The sequence below is a fragment of the Paramisgurnus dabryanus genome, chromosome 18 (genome assembly GCF_030506205.2).
Source record: "Paramisgurnus dabryanus chromosome 18, PD_genome_1.1, whole genome shotgun sequence".
Lineage (NCBI taxonomy): Eukaryota > Metazoa > Chordata > Actinopteri > Cypriniformes > Cobitidae > Paramisgurnus > Paramisgurnus dabryanus.
Window position 1 is genome coordinate 4,154,652 of NC_133354.1, and position 22,467 is coordinate 4,177,118.

Below are 22,467 nucleotides of genomic sequence, written 5' to 3' on the forward strand. Positions count from 1 at the left end.
AAATTCAAGTGAAATTGTGATTAATATTGGGCGAGGATCTCTCCCCACTTTTATATTGGTGTTTCTGGAGATATTTGAAAAAAGGTTTACATGTTTAAAGTTTGAATTGTTAAGTGGCGGGTCCATGAGCTTTGAGTACTTTACGTGATCTTTGAGTAAGAATGCTAAAATCTATGTGAAGCTATCTACTGAACACTTGGGCGTTTACAGGGTCTATATCAATCTAGAGGACTAGACCTTAGTTATATTAGGACATTTAGGTAGTTTTTACAAACAAACCTTATAAAAAACATTACTGGTGGTGCATCTTGAGACAAAACAATGGCACTGATATTGGTTAAGATATGTCGGTGCAAGATGATTTTAAATTAAGACAGCTTAAACATGCTTTTTAGTCTGGAACTAGGATAAGCACTGTCCAGGAAGTCACCCCTTGGAGAGGTACACTCAGTTACTTACATTTTATTTACATTTTCACAAAATATTTGTGACTTATTGTATATTTTTTATTTAAAAAATTATTTTCTTATGTCTACTGTGCAATTGTATGCAGACCATTTCTGTATGTTTACAATTTTAAGGTATTACTAATAAATAAAAATGAATAAAATGTTACAAAATAGTTTGAGTGTTTCTTTTTCTATTAGGACAACGGGGAATAAACAATTCAGCATGATTCCTTACCAATATAATTTTACCAATATACATTTTCAGTTTGGGTAAATTAAAATAAGAATGCTATCACAATTTAAAAAAGTTTATTGGGCAAAAACATGTTTTTTTATTTTCAATTGGCTCAACCTGTTATTTCCCATTGAGCTAATGTTTAAAGATCGTTGCCACAATTGATAAAATTCAATTCACAGAAAATCTATTGGCCCAAGTGAAAAATGTCAATGTTACCAGTCACTAGAAAATTGTGAGTTAGGGAGGCAATTTTTTTACAGTGTTTGGTGTACTTGGTATTGAGAAACAGCTCATCTCTCTGCTTGCCGTTCGTCAATCACGCTTGTCGTCTTCTCATTTACAGCGGTTGCCAAGCAACATGAGAACAGGCCAGCTGCAGCTTGATGATGCAAGCGTACCACGGTTCGGATGCAAAAATAATATGTGAACACAGTTGATGGGGGCATGGGGAGGGGGAAGCAATCGAACTCGGGTTCGGACCAGGCAATCGCACCAAATGTGAAACCACCCTAATTGAGTAGTTTTTTGTGTACTTTTACTTTTTTGGGTAGTTTTTAAAATCTGTACTTTTACTTAAGTAGAATATTTTATTACTCTTTCCACCTCTGTTCGTTCCTAATACAGCTATTAAGACCATTAATCAAATTAATTTTAATTTTATATAAGAAATAGAATAACTTCTTAAACCCTGAGGACCCTGTCCCGGGTCCAAAATTTAGTATTTTGACTTAATATAAAATATTCTTTTAATCTTTAATGGTCCGTCATGGACCCCAGTAACACATATGCATCACTTTGACATATATTTTACTGTAAGAAATTAATTTACACTTAATTTACACTATCACCCCCCCCCCATATTTTTATATCATTTAATATTCACATATTTCATATTTTTCAAATATGACAAACATGGGCAAGTCTTATATCAAACGAAAGCTCTCATTCTCAGGAATAAGGCTACAGCGTTATTTTTGTTCTATTATCATCACATATCCAACAATCATTGAATGAATAATAAGGTAAAAAATGGTCTTTTGTAAATTTATGTGAAACTTGAGTGTGAACTGCCTCAGATAGCACAGATAGCCACAAATGATACACCATCTTTTCTCTTAGGTTCTACTCTACAAAATGAGTCCATTCACAGCATTTTCTTTGTTTGTGTTCCTTAATAATTCCTTGCTATTTATTATATGTGCAAAACAAAAATTTAATATTTATATGAAAAATGTATTTTCGCACCCTTCAGTAAAATAAGAATAACTTTTGAATGAGACATGCTAAAGAGATCATTCTTTTTTTGGGTGTTTACTGTCTGCTGCTGCTAACAACCAGGGCTGCGTTTCCCGACAACGTTGTCTCTTAGCGCGCTACGAAGACTCTTAAGTTAAACCTTAACTACAGGTTTACCTTTTCTAGGCGTGTTTCCCGAACTGTACCTTAGCGGGTTTCTTAAGGTATACTTTCTTACGTACGACGTTACCAGGTGCTGTCCATGGCGATGGTGCTGAATAGGTGGATATCGATTGCTCGACAATCAATTGTTCACTTTATGTACTTCGCTGCGTTATGAGAGAGCGGTGTTATTTATTAAAGAAACATTTCAGAAATAGTTCAAGTTACATTTATTAGGGAATATCTGGTAAAAATATTTCAAATTGCAAACAACTAAATATAAACCTTGTATATTTTATTTTATATCGAACCCATGCAAAACCCGCAACTTCATGTCCAAAAGAATCATGCATAAACTGCTCCACTGCATCCATTATTCCTTCACTTTAAAGCATAATTTATATTAGGGGTTCCCAATAAATGCGTTGCACAGGGGAATAAGGTGGGTCGTGCAAGTCACCTGGCTTGGCATTACACTAAAAATATATAAAAACAAATTGTTGTTCAATTAGTTCACGCGTTTATGTGCTTGGACACTGCGCAAGCAGCGCGTTTTCAATGCGGATAACGCTTAATGGACGCATTTCTGGAGCCGCGCCTGTCTGTTTACCTTAAATATAACATAAAAATATATATGATGTATAAATATATATTATGATTGTTTTAGGTTTTACCTTTGATTAGTTTTAATATGGAAAATTTGTTGACCTTATACAAGCAGTAATCAAGTGGAGCATTTTCTTTTGAGTGTTTATAAAGAATATGGCATGCAGCTGCCTCAAAGTTAGAAAACATTAAAAAACTTCGATGCAAAGTCGACTTAACATCAATAATAATATTTAGGAAAATCAACAATTATGATTTCGTTATGAATGTGCTCCCGTGGTCTGCGATTTTACTTGATTTGTTTTTTTGCAGCAAAAATAGCCGGTAAACTAAAGATTTAACGGATTTGAAATGCACAAATGAACTAGTAAGATTCGCTGTGTAGCTGCCTGCCATAGTTTCACCAACTCCTCCACCCAAACTCTTTTTTAATAGTTTCTTAAGCCTGTAATAATAGTTCGAAGCTGATGTTCCTTTGGAAAAAAATATTAAAAATCTAACAACCATCAGTGTAATAATGTCTAATTATGTGAATATTTTATTCTTTAAATTAAAAAAAAGCCTAATTTAGCACGGAGTGTACTTCAACTTTTTTTTTTACAAATATTTAGTTATATAGACTGCAATCTACACAAGCTTTTATCACAGTGATGGCCCCTATGGAGTCATGTGGGATAAGGTATAGCTAAGAGTGCTCCAGACCAACCTTCCGAACGAACGACTTACAGAAGTGATACGTAACTAAGAACGTTTCGGGAAACACGTATTAACGATAAGGTACAGCTTAAGGTACAACTTAAGAACGACGTAGAGCTAAGAAGGTTTCGGGGAACGCAGCCCAGAACTATCTGCAGTCTGCTAGAGCACCCAGAACCAGAGTTATACCCTATCAAAGGCAGTGTTTACAACATAAAAAAAGAAAATTTGGTGTTTTATCATATGAAAAACAACATAAATAACACTATTTGTCACAAACAGCAGCTTTTTATGTAACTTCAAAGGGTTTTCTGCAAAATGACATAAAGAAATTGCATTTATTCCACTGTATGTGGTTATGGGGACACTTTTTTAGGCAGAAATTGTATTCAAAAAGGGTATTATTCCTCCCTTCAGTTGGAGTAAAATAACTTTTGGATAGATTATGATAGAGATTTTGGTTTTGTGTCAGTAGAGGGATATTTGAGAGATTGGGTGGAGTTAATTTCCTACCAAAATGTGAATTTTTGGTTTCAAAATTGCCGGTCAAATAATCTTCCTTTCACCAACAAGTTTTATTGTATTGGATGTTATACCAGCATTACTTTTCACCTCAGAATTCCAATTTGGAATAATAGGTTTGTTTTATCTAGACATAAATCTATATGCAATCTAACTTGGCTTGAGAAAGGCATTTGGTCTGTGGCTCATTTAACGAATGAAGAAGGCACATCACTTACTTTGGAAAATTTTTGTACAAAATATCAATTATTTGGTGAATTTTATTTGTTAGGTGCGAAGGTCCTTCAGTGTAGATCTAGATAACTCATGTGAACTCCCATCTCTTTTTTTATGATCATGATCTCACTGCAATGATTTCCAGTAAACTCATTCGATCTTCTTTTAAGTCAAAGTAGTATTCTGGGAATTTTTACCGTAATAAGGTATTACACTGAAAAAAATGGACTTGGTGGGTCTTTGAATTTAAATAAAATAAACATGTATATGCAACACAAAATATTTATATTCCTTGTGTAAACATAATTTAATTGATTAGGATTAAAATGTTTTGTTTGAATGTAAAATGAACACATTATTCTCACATTGATTAAAATTGATTGAATTGAATACTTAAAGCAATAAAATTGAGTTTGCACACAAAATGGCACCTCCTGAGCAGAAGGTGGCAGTACAGCTCAATGAAAAGGACGTCAATTGCCATAAAAGGAGAATCAATATCGTTTGTTTTGGGCGCCAAAATGAAGACTCAGCAGCAGTCAGTCAGAAGAACTCTCTCAGACGGACACCACGTTATTAAAGTAAGTTCTATTATTTATTTATGTTCACTTTATACGTGATACATCTTCACTAGATAGACAGGTTTTTTTTACAATATGTAGCCATTGCAATGACTTGTAGTAAAAATTAGTTTGGAGGAGGTTGGTGGAGTAAGTTAACGTTACAGTCAGTCAGTCAGTAAGTGTAAGGCTCATAAAGAAAAACAGCGTTTTAAAAATGTCAGCTGTATAACGTTATTTCACGTTTGGTAGTTTTATCTGAGTTGAAAACTGTCAGCTCTGAGTTGACTTTTGAGGCACTTTTTACTCAGTTGTTCTATGGAAACGGTTCAGGACAATTAAAACGCTAACCAAATGTTATTCTGTCCAGAGTAACGTTATCCATGTAAGTAATTTACCAGATGATATCAATTGACTACATTAATAATGACATTGCGTATTAAACAAACTGTCTGCTTAATCAGATGAACAGACCCGCATCAGTTATTCGTGACTTCGCTACGCCACGAGCAACACTTGATTCTATTAGAAAAAGCTTTTTTAAATATCTCGCGTGACGTCTGGTATATTAACTGAAAAAAATCGCTTTGAAGTGCCACACCTTAAAGCTGACGTTTTCAGAAGAGAACCTTGTTGTTTTAAGGTCTCATTTTGTCAAAATTTTGTATGACTGATATAACGTTAATACTTATTTCATTATTATTATTCATGCTCTGTGTATGTGTGACCTTCATCATTTGAGGTTATGTGTTGATTTCACCTCTGAATATTTCCTCTTATAGGTCCATCATCCTTGCACACACTCAAAAGCATTGGTAAGTAATTCCTATCACTGTTTTACTGCTGTTAGGAGCTAAATCTTATTTTTGTAACTAATATACATATATTATTCTTTGACTCGCAGTACTCAAATATACAATGGTTGGTTAATTTGTTTTCAGATAAATGCTGAATTTAAAAGAATCACTACTGTCTTATGTTCCTGCGTGTCACCTGGACCTCCAATCCAAAAACCTGACGAAACTCTTCTATCAGAAAGGAGGACAGCTAGCAAAAAGGCTTGGAACAATTAATGATCAAATGACAGAAGTAAGTAATATAGATTCATAGACATAAAAATGTGTAAACCTTGTTGAAGTACAGAAAATGTAGTATGTTTTAGTTACATCTTTTGGCACAAGGGTCATTAAAACACCTGGGAAGATTTAAAGGGGTAGTTAACCCAAAAATAAAAATTCTCATCACTTACTCACTATCATGTTGTTACAAACCTTTATAAATGTCTTTGTTCTGTTGAACACTAAGGAAGATATTTTGAGGAATGTTTGTACCCAAACCAATCATAAGCCCCATTCACTTCCATAGTGGGGAAATATAATACTATTGAAGTGAATGGGGCTCATGAACAGTTTGGTTGCAAACATTCCTCAAAATAAATGTCTTCCTTCGTGTTCATCAGAACAAAGACATTTATACAGGTCTGTAACAACATGAGAGTGAGAAAATGAGAACATTTACTTTTGATGTGATTGTCAGGTATGGTAGCACACACTCGAAATGTGGCCTCTTTATTTAACTCATTCCAGTCTAGTAAACGCGCACACACACCTGGAGCAGTGGACAGTGCAGCTGCCTTGCTTTGTAACCCATATATTTGTAACCAATTGTAACATGCTGTGGCAATGCACATGGGTCTGTATACTTACATTTATATTTGTTTGCATTGTACTAATTTCCAATGACACTTTTATTGTAACAGTAACATTTTTCTGTTTCTTTAACTACATTTGTATGTTTTGTACAGGGCATGGATGAAGTCAGCATCAGTGAGGTCATTTGAAGACACCAATGTTGGGATTTGTGCTCTCAAACAACATCCTTCTTGTGATGAAGAAGAGGATCTTTGTATAGTCCTGGAAGCCATGAAGGTGTTGCAACATCGTGCCATGTTGTTTGAGCTGATGTATGCCTTAAACCTGAGCTATCCTGATCTCCGCTTTATTTTTGAGGAAATCCAAAAGATTTTAATGGAACTGCATTGAGCGTAACTTTAACAAACAGTTTCTTTCAGTGAAAGGATCAGAAAGACTGCTGCTCATTTTTGACTTTGTTTATCTGTTTTAAGTGTTTTCTCTTATTAAAACATTAACAGTTGCTCAGAGTTGATTTTGGAAATGGTTGTTGTATTTTGTTTTTGTTGAATCTTTGATTATCAGTTTATACAAATGCTGTAGCTCTGACTTTCTGAAGGATTGATATTTTCCAGTTTGTAAATCCATTTAAAAAATAATAGTACTTACTGTTTTGCATGTCTCTTTGGAATGCAAGTGTTTGTGTTTTAGCACTTCTAAATCTACTGTGATAGTAACTATTTTAAACATTTGGGTCAGTTTTACAGATGGGGCTTTTTCTAGTCCCAGACTTTTGCAATGCCTTAATTTGAAAACATATTGCACTGACATATCTTGACATATATCAGTGCCATTGTTTTGTCTCAAGATGTACTCCAGTGTTGTTTTTGTAAGGTAGGTTTGTTTGTAAACTTTTTTTTGTAAAAAATATTCTAATATAACTAGGGCCTAGTCATGGATTAATCTACAACCTGTTTGGGAAATTGCCCCTTTGTATGTACTGCATGTGCTGATTGTTGTAATAGTTATTGACTGTTAATGAATTAATGTGTAGTGATTTAAATGAATTGATGATCTGAAAGCAGTGGTTTGCCTCAATATCACTAAACATTTGTTCAAAACTCTTTGCTTTTTATGCCAATGCAAATGTATTTTATGTTTAAAAAAGAAATAAATAACATTTGGATAATTATGGGTGATTATTCTGGGGCCAGTGACATAATGAAATTGCTTTAGAGTTACATAATCCCATAATATAAGCATTAAAAAAGCACACTGTAAAAAACATATTGTGAAATTCACAGTAATTAACTGGCAGCAATTGACAAGTAACTTACTTTAGAAAAAGCACAGTAAGTTACTTGTCAATTGCTGCCAGTTAAATACTGTGATTTTGCCGTACTGTAAGTTACTTGTCAATTGCTGCCAGTTAACTACTGTGATTTTTCCGTACAGTAAGTTACTTGTCAATTGCTGCCAGTTAACTACTGTGATTTTTAAGTACAGTAAGTTACTTGTCAATTGCTGCCAGTTAACTACTGTGATTTTTCCGTACAGTAAGTTACTTGTCAATGGCTGCCAGTTAAATACTGTGATTTCTTTTCCACAGTAAGTTACTTGTCAATGGCTGCCAGTTAACTACTGTGATTTCTTTTCTACAGTAAATTACTATTGTCAATGGCTGCCAGGTAACTACTGTGATTTTTTTTCCACAGTAATTTACTGGCAGTCATTGACAAGTAACTAAGCAGAGATTATATGTTTTTAATATATAGTTCATTGTGGTTTTCCCTACAGCATTTGATTGGTTAGTTATTTTCTGTAAACATTCATCAATGTTAAAATAAAGTTGTAACGGCCAGCCTTAAAGGTTGAGTTACAATTATTTAAAAACTCAAGACTGTCAAAAGGTGGAAATACAAAAAACAAATCTAAAACAATATAAAAGTCCAAGCGTGTTAAAAGTCCAAATGTGCAAAGTTTCCACTGTGTATATAAAATCCAAGAAAGTGATATCCAAAGTCCATAAAACGTAACTGGACAGGTAAGCCCAAATACACAAACTCCACAACCCAGCAACCGCTTGTTTTAGCTATAGCGTCAGCTAACCATGTGCTCCTGCTCCTTCCTTTTATACAAAGTTCCATGTCATGTGACCCCTCACATGACAGGCAGACGAAGCAAAATAAAAGACATACACACATAAAATAGCAAAAGGATAAAATGGCTAAGAAAACACGTAAAACTAATTTAAACTCAAATATACATAAGTCAAAATATAATGAGTGGTAAAACATGTATCTTGTGTGATCATGTCACAACGTTAATGATCTAATTTAAATATGCTAAATTACAAAACAATACAATAAGTTTTCTGATTTGAGGGAAAATGCTACTATTTCACAGATATGTACTAAATTAAAAAAATTTTTTTTACAGTCAAATACATTCAATAAATGCATGCTAACATTTGTAAAATAACATTTTTATTTGGATGAAAAAGTATGAATTCCCAAGAAATGTATCTTAAAACATCTTAAACTTTTGTTACAATCTAAAAATATCTAAATATAATTCAGTACAATCTGTAAATAAAACAAAATGATTAATTATAAATCAAAAGTACACTTCAAGTAAACTGTTAAAGTTTCCTCCAATTTTTATTAAACACAATATTACTGTGAAGTATAATAACTGAAATGCAAAACAAATTTATGTCTACAATATTTTCACTCCAAAATAAATAGTTCTAGTGCACAACACAACCATTGATTCTAAAAATGATTCTAAATTCAGAATCCTAATTTTACAGTGTATAAGTAACATTAAAATATGCCCAAAAAGGTCAGTGAAACCATACCACAACAGACAATGTTAAGAAATTGAAAAGCTGTTTTCATTTAAATTGCTAGTAATCTACTGGATCCTACAGTATGAATAAACATATTTATTTTAAACATATTTAGCCACTGGTAAAACTAATGGGACTGCTCTCCATTCAGATGGCTTATGTGTTTTCATGTCTCACCAGCATATGGCCAAGATGATTTCAGTGTAATACTGTTTAAAGTATCTATTAGCCTACCATGTGTATTTTCTCTAAAATTAAATATTTTAGCAGCAAAAGAAGTCACAGAAGAAGAAGCTAAGCAGGTTAACCCACAAACGAAGAAGAAACAGCAACTTGTTGTGTATAATTTGAGAAGACCAGTAATGATGGAAGTAAATAAACATCGACTTTTGATGCAATTTGAGTTAAATCACTCCTCAACTTGGCTCATTTTTGTTTTCACCGTCACAAACGGAAATACCTATGACACAGTTTTTTTTACCTGACGGGAGGGGTTCTGGTGGACCAATCTGACGCGCTGTAGATAGACGGGCATCAGTAGATCTGATGCGCTGTTAAAAATTTTGTGAGGTGCGCATCAGGCTACGCAGAGCTATGCACAGGCTACGGACCTATGCACGACTATAAATCGCCCTTTAAACTGACATACTGGGTGCATCCCAATTCAGGGGCTGTGGCCTTCCAAGGCCGTATCTGAAGGCAAATGACATCACCGGGCTGTGACGAAGGCTGTCACAATTCGAAGGCTCATTCATATAAAAGCCTCTTACTGTGGCCTTTTCCCCACTGATTCCGAGTTAGGGCTGTAACGCTATAGCTTGTCCCATTATAAAGACCTGCCTGATTATGCATCAAAAATCATAATCATTCAAAATAAAACAAAATCATTCAAAATCATTCAAACTATTCTTTATTATCATGAAAATACCTGAAACTATTTGAAGAACAGCAATATAAATATTCTTGTAGACATTTCCTGGAGCAGCGTTTGCAATTCTAGCCTACTTCTTCTGTGGCACAAAGTTAGTTTCTGCACGAGAGCGCCCCCTGGCTTTTGGATGTGGCGGCATTTCACCGTAATTCATGCAAATTCATTAATTGAGAAAACGCGCATTTGCACGATAAATCGTTACAGCCCTACCGAGGATCCATAGATGTATCCTTCACAGCCTTGGCTATCCCAAAATTCAATATGAAGTCTGGGTATTTTGAAATAAACATTCAAAACTGTAGTTAAATAAAATTGTATATTTTGCTAATTAAAGGTCCTTGTGTCTGTTTTACTATTATAAATGATGTTTTAGTGATGTAAATTAATATTATTGCTGCAATGTTGTGTGTTGCATTTTGCTTTTGTATATTTCTAAGGTTGGTGAATTTTACATACTGTTGGATAGTTTAATCTGCATCAATGTGTTATATTTTCTAAAGTATACAAAGAACAATTCCCGCACACTATCTGCTTGCTGAAAAAATGTATTTAATGAAAGTTGCGTTGCAACGTTTCGATCAACTGATCTTCATCAGGCAACTGATGAAGATCATGTTGCTCTTCATGTTGCCTGATGAAGATCAGTTGATCGAAACGTTGCAACGCAACTTTCATTAAATACATTTTTTCAGCAAGCAGATAGTGTGCGGGAATTGTTCTTTGTATATTTTGAGACTTTTTGTCGTCTTATCCTACGCACCCATCTATTGACTTCAGGTGTGCGACGCTAATTTGTTTGAATATTTTCTAAAGTAAAATAAAAAAATCTGCCACCATATTTATTTTTAAAAGTCTGATAGGTCTCAGCTTTTGTGTCCCAGTGACAAGCGTAGTGGGCGGGAAAAGCAAGTGATGCCCCCGTAGGCTAGACCGTCTCATTTCATTTCACTCCGTGGCGTTTAGAGGCTGCTGCCTTCAAATATTGAGCCTTGCCTTCAAAGTCCGCGGCCTTAAAAGGATCCAGACCCTGAATTGGGATGCACCCTTAGTTTGTTCAAACTAAACCAGTGCTCACACAGCAGTCATTGGCCAGTTTACTGAATGACAGTCATATTAACCAATTATACTCAAAGCAACATGACGAGTCAGCCAATACAATTTGGTAACACTTTTTTTCGATAGTCCACTTTAGACATTTTACTAATTATAAGTAACTTTGCAACTATTTATCCTACCAATCTTTACCGTATAAGTAGACTGTCTGCTTAATATCTATTCACACTTTATTGTGATGATATTGTGATAAGTATCTTTGCAGGTGCATGTCAACTTATTCCACTAACCCTAACCTCTTCCCTAACCCTAACAGTCAACTAATACTCTAAGGACAGTTAGACAGTTAGTTGAGATATAGTTGCAAATTAGTGAAAGTTGGTTCACATAGTTGAAAACTTATTTATAGTTGTATAAGTATTAAGTGTAACCTACAATTTATTTCAGTGTGGTAGCATATTTAATGGAATGTTGTGTGTACCATATTGTAGACAAAACAATAATCATAGTGACTTTCTCCTTTAAAGAAATAGAAAATAAATCTAATTTGTCATTACTAGCATAATACTCAAATATAATATAATAAATATACTTTAAAAAGGAATTCCCAACAAAGATTATTGAAGAAATAATTTTCTTCAGTTTATTTTGAGTATCCTGAATAAGATTAGACATCAGCATGTTGCTAACAAAAATTGTTGTTGACTGGACTTAAATACATTTACTGTAAAATGAGCTGTAACACATCATGAAGTTTGATTTCTCAGAGTTTTTAAAAATAAAACTCAATCGGGTTTAAATGTCAGGAGTTCCTGTCGGGATGAAAGTAACACTTGTTACTCTTCTCCTACTGCCAATACTGTTGCATTATGTTGAAAATGTATATTTTTTATTTGATTTAATTTTATTGTGTTCAAACTGTTAAAAATGTTTTTTTTTCAACAATTCAAGTTTGTACTGTCAGGTTGCTTTAGAAACATTTGATGAAACCAAAATTTAACCGAAAATACATATAAACAAGATCATAGTCATGTTTATTTACTAAAAACAAGTGTAACACAAAAAACTATCTTGTTCTGTTCTGCTTTTGAGCCACCTATGTGTTACTTTCGTCCCTGCTGACAGAGTCTAAGGCCATTTTGTTTCCAAAATTTCACCTGGAATTCATAGTCCACACTTGAGTTACTGATCACAGCAAAAATATATCTGTCTAAAACTTTATCTTTTAAAATTAAGTTTTTCTGAAAAATTGTACTTTCGCCCCTGCTCACCCCTACTGTGAGTCTCTACAGTACAATGTTCACTGTAAAAAAATTCCGTAGAAATTTCAATGTTATTGCAGCTGGGTTGCCGGTAATTTACCGTAGATTTACATTTATGTTATTGACTGGCAAGAGTTTGTTCAAAGTTAAATAAATTTCAAATATTAACAAGTCTTTATCTTTACAGAATAAAACTATACAATAACCGCCTCATGCAAAGCATTCTGGGAACCAGAAATCATCATCAACCTTTTTCTGTTTTTTGGTCCAGATTTTGTTTCCCAGAATGTTTTGCTTGATGCTGTTTTTTAGTTTTACTCTGTAAAGATAAAGACTTATAAATGTTTAATTTTCATTTAACTTTGAACAAAATGTTGCCAGAAAAAAACATAAATGTAAATCTACGGTAAATTACCGGCAACTCAGCTGCAATTTCTACGGAATTTTTTTACAGTGTTGGTTACTGTGAGTATCTACAGTACATTGCTGGTTACTGTGAATCTTTGCAGGATATTTAATTTACTGTGATTTTCTACAGCACATACCTTTTTACTGTGATTTTTACAGTTTAAAAACACTACTGTGATTTCACACTGAATGCACTGTAATCCACTGTGAACTTTATTACAGTTATTTGCTGTGCATGAACACAGTTAATTACTGTAGATTTCACAAGCATTTTTTACAGTGCATGTTGGAATTACAGATGAAAATCTAGTCCCCTTACATAATAAAATTATTTAAACATTACAAAATAAATGTGTTATAGGAAAGAGAAATAGCACTTTGAGTCAACATATTTATATTAGACTACTTAAAACAATTAAAATGTTTTGGTCTGACACATAAAAATTAAATGAGGAAAATTATGTTGGTTTTACACAATCGGATTATGTGGGACCGATGTACACATTAAAATTACGTAAATTGAAAGGATTTTTTTTTTCAGTGTACGGGTTTATGATAAGTTTATTGTACAAAAAATTACGAGTTCAATATATAATGTTTCCAGTAGTTCCTAAAGCAAAGGAAATTCACTTTAAAATATTTAACGGTGTATACCCTTCAGGTGAATTTTTAAGACTTAGATTTAATTTTGACCATATTATTTGTACTTTTTGCCAAAGTGATATAGAGACAACTGACCATCTTTCACTCAAATGTTTTTTGGGGAAAACATGTCCTTCTGGCTGGAAACCAAAATACAGTCACTGCCTGCTTTTTCTAGAGACCATATAATATTTGGAATGTTGATACTGACAGTAGAGCTGAATTTTTTTGTTAACACAATGTTAATTTTAGGTAAATTCTTTATTCAAAAATGTAAATGTACCAAAATCAAACCCTACTTTTCTGTATTTAAAAAATAATTTATTGATAGCTACCTTCCTTCTATATATTATAAGTACTCTGTAAAAAAAATTGCATAGAAATTACAATGTTATTGCAGCTGGGTTTCCGGTAATTTACCGTATTAAAATTAATGTTATTTACTGGCAAGAGTTTGTTAAAAGTTAAAAAAAAATAAATATGAACAAGTCTTTATCTTTACAGAATAAAACTATACAATAACAGCCTTAGCATTCTGGGAACCAGAAATCATCATCAACCTTTTTCTGTTTTTTGTTTCAGACTTTGTTTCCCAGAATGTTTTGCTTGATGCTGTTTTTTAGTTTTAGACAAATACTTGTAAATGTTTAATGTTCATTTAACTTTGAACAAAATGTTGCCAGTAAAAAACATAAATTTAAATCTACGGTAAGTTACCGGCAACCCAGCTGCAATTTCTACTGAATTTTTTTACAGTGTAGTAAATAGGGGCGACATACTGTCACCTAAAAATTATTGATGGTGACCTTTGACCGGAGGGGAGGGGGAACCTTTGACCTTCGGAGGAGGGGTGACCTCTGACTGGGACCTCCCACATCGTGAACGTTTAACCCGGACCTCCCACGTTGTGAGCTATTGAACCTCCACCCACGTCGTGAGCTTTTGAAGCGACCGCCTACGATGCATTGAAATGTTTATGACCGGGGTTATCTCCAGTGCGCCGTAAATCATGTCCGCCTACGCTAAAACAATAAAAACAATGTTTACACAAGTGGCCATCGTTAAAACCACATTTCATGCTTCCATCATAATTTATATAAGGTGGGCCCCAATATGCATAATAAAAGCCAGGGAAATCAGAGTTAACGAAAATCACAAACAAATCACGTGGATCATCTCACTATGGCACCGAAAAAACAGCGCGGGCATATCCACCCACGATGCATTGAACTTTTGACTGGCGCCATTTTGTCCAGGATTGCGTGACATCATCACGTTCTGACATGTTGATCTTTCTACAAATTATTTTGATCAGGGGATGAAATTCGTCATTGAAAAGTTTCATTAAACACAGATTTTTAAGTGAAATTATCAAAGAAATTAAGTGTTCTTTCTTTCTTTTCTTTTAAAAGCCATACTGGTTTCTAAGGCTATATTCATGGTGAGAATGAAGTTTAATTAAATAAAGTAAGACTAGATTAAAAAACATTTTCAAAAGTATCAACAGAATAAAAAAGGTTCCTCACAGAGACAGATGAAATACAATCTAGAAGAATATGTTTAATGAACAATGAATTCTGTCAAGATGAACATTTTTGAGGATTTTCTCCTGAGGGTAAAAATCGATGTGTAAATTTTGAATGTCCTATTCTGCATTTTGTCTAGATGACCTGATTCCAACGATTCTCAAAACGAAAATTATGTTTTTAATACAAAGATATGGTCTGTATAATAGTGGTACTTACACAGATCGTGGTCCTTAAAGCCGCATTCGTGAGAGATGCTTCCACTCCGGATCATAAATCGTTATGGCAGTGTCGGGTGAGGACCGGGATATTTTGTTATTTAACTCGTAAAGCATCTCCAGTCCTCCTGAGATAGCAGAATTTTGTTTATACAAGGGCCCTGCATTAACGCATCATGCGTTGCTTTCGTCGTACTGCATAGTGCTTTAAGTGGCCCAAAATAGGTGCCGGTACTCTATTATTTTTTATTTTTTGCTGACTCGACTCCTATATTGAAGGGGTTTTATATTCAGCAGTCAACAGACGACCTTGTAAAAAATAAAAAATCCTTTTATAAGTTTGTGGATTTGCTTGAGCTATAAACATAAAATGTGCAGAAGGTATGCAATTTTCAACATGGTTAAATGCTAAAACTAGTTGTTCTGATAAAAAGAGCTTGAAAAAAACTTTAAAATGATACCAAGACCATGTCTACGGGTTCAAGAATAACAAAATACTGACCATTTGAAACTCAAAAGTCATCACTTTATTTTGTCCCATTGTTTTCCATTTTGCTGGTGTAAAACTTCTGTGTGCGTCGTTCAAATTCATTGAAATTTCGTTCACTTGTAGTTAAACAATTAAACTAAATGTATAGTACAATTTCAATAATGTTTTTACTCCACACATCGCCTGAGGAAATCCGAAGTTGCATCGAGGGCTGACAGCTGTGCAGCGTAGATTGTCACGTACCTACAAAAGGGTATTGGAAAAAGCTTGCGTCTGACCTTGCAGCTATCATTCTGGCTTGGTAGGATGTCAGCCAGCGAGTCCTCTGATTCTGACCTTGTTCTCTTACTACTAAGAGTCTAAAACCAGGAAGGCATATTAAGTGTTCATTGTATTTTCATTTTAACCGAGCAGCTATGGTTGCGCGTTTCACACACAAACACACACCTCTCCAGACCAGGTTGACACTGACAGCAGCAAAATGCGCTTTTAACTTGTGAAACTCAAGGGTGTATGGGTAATGTAGTCTCTGCTCTCGGTGGGACGATTTAGGAAGCGTACATTGTGAAGGGGGCTCTGAAAAGCGGCAGCGCAGCCAAAGGATACAATTAAACCTCTGATTTAAACAGATGTGCAAATGAGCGTTCCGGTACGCTAAAAGCACATTCTGGGTGCACGGAGAGGTGGTGGTACTCTCAAGAGCTATATTTGGAAGTGGCAGTACTGAGTACCCGCATGTAGCAGCCCACTTAAAGGTACTGCATAAGTAAAGACAAAAAGGCACATAGTACAAAACACCACCTGTCTACAAATACTGAGACTTTTAACTTTAGGTTATTAGTATATTAGGTTTAGTATAGTTTTCAGACTTTCAAAAAAGAACTTATCAACTTAAAGAATAAAGCACTTACCAATTACAATTATTTTAATCTCAAAAACTCAAGTTTTCATCTAGTATTTATTATTGTACCTGAAATACAAGTACCTGAAACATTTTTAAACATGCTCACACTCCTTAGCCAAAACACTAAAACTTTTAGTGCTTTTGTATTTAATATAATATTTAATAACATTAGACAAATTACCACATACAACACAAACAAATTAAATACATTCAGTGAACACAACATACACAATCTTAATTCATTACATGCTTTGATGCCCTCATGTCTTTGTTTCTACTGTTCTCAGTTAGTAATGTCTATAAGACAGAAGTCCAAAATCAAATCACTTACACAATTGCTGGCTATGTAAACTGTTATGTTTTATTTTTTAATGAAGTCTATTAAACTCACACTACTCTTTACGCAGAATAACATCTTTTGAATAACATGATTTCTTCATTGTATAAAAACACAAGTAAACTTTTTATTGTAAAATGGTCAAATAAAAGAGTCACTAAAGACATAGGCTAACTGAACCCTCACAAAAATATCTAGGTATTCTTAAAGCGGTTTTGTTACACCATAATATAAGACATATAAATTAGTATATAGTATAAAGATTCTCTTTTCTATCATTTCCAACTAATGTTGATTTATTGTGTTGTACGCAAAACATCTGAACTTCAGTCAGCTTTTTGGGGGGCTGAGCGTTAATTTACTTTTTTAAGATTCCAACATCTAGTTGATTTTTAACCATTACCTATACATGTTGCTTGGTTCACTGTTAACCTGGCATGCTAACCGTTATGTTTACCTTTAAATGACAACCGAGAATATAATAGTACTTACAGCATAAAAACAAAAAATGACATCACAGAGAACAGTAACAAACAATCGGTTAAATCGTGTGTTGTAGAACAACGCGTGAAATCTAAGTGTTAGTTCAGATTAAAAAATACCTTGCTGTATTATATACAGCTCCACTGGACAAAACAAACGTAGTTCATCATGTTACACCGGCAGTGTGATTATCATGACTTCCATGTCCTTTAGTGCACTAGGGGAATTATGGGAAAGGTATTATTTTCACAAGGCGAATCGAATGCTGTATATGTTAAAGGTGCATTGTGTTACTTTTAAAAGGATCCTTGACAAAAATGCTAAATAATATACATAACTATATTATCATTGGTGTATAAGGACCTTACATATTGAACTGAATTGTTTTTATTACCTAAGAAGGAACCATTTTCATCTTCATACACCGCGGGTCCAACATGATCTCACAAAGTTCCGTGGGATATAGTCACAGAATTTTTTGCGCATTTTTCCGTGGCATTCTCATGGATCTTCGAATTTTTCCGTGGCCCTGCTACGGACTGTCTTTTTCCGTGGCATTCTCACGGATTGGTTACGCAACAGCTTTTTCCTATTTTCAAACCATTATCGCTTCGGTTTAGGGTTCGATTTAGTGTTTGCGTTAGTATGTCACTTTAACTATTGGTTTTTACTATTTTTTCTGATATATTTTTTATATTTTCTAAACTTTAAACAATTGTCGCCTGATGTTGGGGTTAGAGTTGGGTTTGGGTAGGGATATCATTTCATGTAAATCTAACCCTAAACCGAAGCAAAATGGTAAGAAAATAGGACAAAACAGTTGAGTAACCAATCCGTGAGAATGCCACGGAAAAATGCGCAAAAAATTCTGTGACTATCACACGGAAATTCGTGAGATCAGGCTGGCGGGTCCCAGTGTTCGAATTGAGGGGGGGGGGGCTTGGGGGCTCCCCGACCTGCTATAAGCCTTGGTTTTTATTAAAATTAAAATACTACATGAATTTAAAATTCTCACGTTGCGCTGTCACAAAGCGATAGGCTACTGTCTGTTATTTGTCCCAATTTCGTAATAAACTAATTCAAATGATTTCTGTCTGAAATAAATATAATCATGCTGTTTTCTGGAGGAATTGACAGATGAGTTAATGACTCTGTCTGCATGTGGATTATTTTCACCTCAGTGACGGTAAGAATATTTAGTAATCTTTAGCGTTAGTTTTTTTTTTTTCTTTAAATTCTTCTCAAACTATTTTTTTCATAACAGTGGCGAGGCTACACACTCAAATTGACAGCTGCCTGGTCCACCAAGTCAAAAGAAACACAAAATTTTTATTGGGAAAGCAGAAGAAATCACGCATAAATTATAATAAATTATAGCCTTTTTATAATCGCTCAAATATGCATCATTCAGAAATGTTTTTTAAACCTTGCAAATGTTAACATGCAAGCGATTTTAAACAATTTGAGCGCAAGATGTTAAAGTGAGCTGTTTTGTGTGCGCACAGACAATGACGCACACACATACTCAAATGGACGCACAGTCATAAGCGGACGCACATAGACGCGCGATTCTAAAGCATGCAAACACAAAATTATTTTGAAATACCATAGTCTTGGCACCTATTCTCATAAAAACATTCAGTTATGTCTGTGTTGAAGCAGTACAGATAGAAGTCAGATCTTTGTGTTGGTCTGAAAGTAGCAGTTCTTATCTGCTTGTGTTTCTGTCATTTATATTAATTAAACAACAGAAAACAAAGTAAAAGCACTTCTGTATCTTTAAAAAGATTAATTATATTTAACTTATATAATAAAGAAGACAGTGTTATTGTTTATTTGATTCTATTTATGTATCTAAATACTACTGTTAGATCTTACTTTATTTGTAACTTTGTTCTTTTCTATTTTTATCATTTCTTAATTTGTTCTTATTTTATTTTCCCAGCCCCAGTTTTGCTGATCCGAAAATTATTCAATCTATGATTTAAAAACGCAATGTAACCATTTTACCAATACTAAATAGTGAAATTATGTAATTTGAGAGTAGGCATTGAGGTCCACCCTATTTTACCCCTATTCTGTTTAAAATGTCTGGCCTTGCAGTGTTTCACACTAATTTGAGGGGTAAAAACATTTAGGGTTTGAGTTAAGAGTAATTTGGGGTTTCTTTGATTAAAACCAGTCCAGGATCAGATGATTGTTAATCCAGGATCACATCTTTCTTTGTCAAATCACAGCGACCATATAATGGGGGGAAGAGGTTAGCTAGGGGACCCCAATAAGCTTTGACATAATTCGAACACTGGCGGGTCCCCTTATATGGAAGTCACCGCCATATCTCTACAGTAGCCCTAAACGTACAAACTACTTGCGCACTATTAAAACATTGTCGGTAATGTGTCGGTCGGGCCGGGCTCGGACACAACGTGCAGGGGCTTCGTTTATGGTTTTTTTGGGCCCGATCTAAGCTCTAATACAAATTATGTTGACGCTGCAAAAGTTTCGAATATATTTTTTTTTATCAAACATATTCAACACTTTTTTTACATTAGCCAGGGGATGAAAGAGAAAAAGAATTAAATAAAAACATGGAAATGCTGACATACATTAATACATTTAGCAGCTTTCTTGTTTATCAGATTATAAATAAATTTTAGGTATTGCTTAACTTCCAATAGAAAAATACAGAATAATGGTTTATAATCACCATATTTACATTTATGCATACTAAACTTTGCCAACAAACGTAACACATTAATCAAATAATATTCCTTATGTAATGAGATATCATATGAGATAAAAACAAATGAAATATTTTCAAAACAAAGTCTGAGCAAAATATGAATTCTAACAAAAGAGCACAAATCTAACCTGTTTTTTTTTTTTTTTTTTTTTTTTTTTTTTTGAAGGACAACTCCAAAACAAATGAAAAAATGTTTTGCTCTAAATAATACGTCTTGCAGATGTAAATGCAGACATTAGGTGTCTCCGAGATGTATGTGTGCTATCAGGGTGATTCATGATTACACACTACCCATTAAAACACTTGAATTTGTTTATTGACTTATTGGTGTCATGGTCAATTTCAGTTATTTATGGATTTATTTAGTGATTTATAAAGGAAACATTGCTTTGTTATATGTCTTAATATTTGTTGCGTATGCCATTTTTGATTTTTGTGCATACGTAGACTTGTTGTAAGGATCCTACGCACAGTTTTATAAATGAGATGTATGTCTCCGAGATGTATGTGTGCTATCAGGGTGATTAATGATAACACACTACCCAATAAAAGACATCAATTTTATTGACTTATTGGTGTCAATAAATGAGATGTATGTTTCCGAGATGTATGTGTGCTATCAGGGTGATTAATGATAACACACTACCCAATAAAACACATCAATTTTATTGACTTATTGGTGTCAATAAATGAGATGTATGTTTCCGAGATGTATGTGTGCTATCTGGGTGATAAATGATTATACACTAGGCCTACCCAATAAAACACATACATTTTATTGACTTATTGGTGTCAAAAATGAGATGTATGTCTCCGCGATGTATGTGTGCAATCAGGGTGATTAATGATTACACACTACCCATTAAAACACTTCAATTTGTTTATTGACTTATTGGTGTCATGGTCAAAGTTCAGGGCCTTTATGTATAAAGCCGCTCAGAGTAAAATTTTAGTCTTAAGTGTGTCAAAATTCTAAGAATGACATAATTTTACTCTTATTCATACACTTAAGAATAAGTTTGATTTATAAAGCATCCTAAGTGTTAAGACTAGGTCTCAGCTCCTAAATTATTTAAGAGAGCTGGAGAGGTCTCTTAACCTAGTTAAGAGTAACAAGAGGGCAGCAGAGAGGCAGAGGTTCATGCACTTTACAACAAAGAATGTGCTAGAATTACTTTAATTCAAATGTATTTCTATAGCACTTTCGAAAAAAATGATTGTTGCATTGTTGCAGAGCAGAAAATGTACAATAAATGCATGTTAGTAGTATATAGACAGTAGATAGGAATTAATATAACATGAAATATTAAGAGTATAGGGATTTTTTATACAATTTATATTACACAATATAATACAGTATAAGATGTTTATTAGTGAAACTTATTCAAGTGTTGCACAGTACCAATAATTTTTATGGGATTATCAAGACAGCAATGCTATATGTTTAAATGTATATACATTTGAATAATATACACTGTAAAAAGTTAAAGTTGGATCAAATTATTTATAATGCCTAAAAATTGTATGTTTTTTCAACTTAAATTTCTCAGTTTAAGTGAAATAAGCAGCTTTTTACATTGATAGGTAAATAAAACACCATAAAATGTAAATAAAATCTACAATAAAAAATGTGAAGTATCTACAAGGTTGCAGTGACACTATAACTGTAAAGTGATATTAATAGAGTATAAAACCCTGACCCAAAACATGATGTTAGCAATGTTAGCAGTGAGCAAGCCAAAGGTGAAAGTGACAAAGATGGCAAAAATTACAATTGTGTTTAAGTGGAGAAATCCAACTTAACTTGATATAGAGTATTTTTATCTAAGGGTTTGCAAACTTTAGTCTTTTCTTTATAAACAGCTTGTGAGTGAAATCAGAACGATGTGATTCATCATCTTAATTTTTTTAATAGCATTACGTTTGTCTATTTCATTAACATGTTGAAACTTAATCAAAATGGTGCAAAATCGTGTAAAATAAATAAATGTACTTATTTGTAATATTGTTGAACATTTTGTGAAGCAAATAAATATTTAAATACTAATATAATTGTAGGTTGAAATCCTTGTAGTCCTCAGTTTGCGGCACTTAAGTCAGCACTTAAGAATGAGTCTTACACTTTACATAAAGTTGCTTTCAGCTTCTTTATAAACGTCTTCTATTCTCAGACCGGTCCTACTCCTTACTAAGAATTTTTTGACACCTAAGTCATAGCTTAAAACTATTCTTAAGAGCATTTCTGAGATGTTTTATACATACGGGCCCAAACTGAGGACTACAATGATTTCAACCTAAAATGG

At 33.7% G+C, this 22,467-nt stretch overlaps 1 protein-coding gene and 1 long non-coding RNA gene across 3 annotated transcripts in view; one reads left to right on the plus strand and one right to left on the minus strand.

Annotated features, from left to right (window-relative positions):
* LOC135721523 (urokinase plasminogen activator surface receptor-like) overlaps nt 1-22,467 on the minus strand; it is a 56,409-nt gene that overhangs the window by 22,324 nt on the left and 11,618 nt on the right. The window lies entirely within an intron of this gene.
* LOC135721795 (uncharacterized) lies at nt 4,215-7,453 on the plus strand. Of its 2 annotated transcripts, XR_010521579.2 has the most exons (4): nt 4,215-4,706; nt 5,468-5,500; nt 5,627-5,774; nt 6,490-7,453. It is a non-coding gene; the product is annotated as an uncharacterized lncRNA (long non-coding RNA). The 2 variants fall into 2 exon arrangements; XR_012335383.1 differs by having other exon boundaries at nt 4,215-5,500.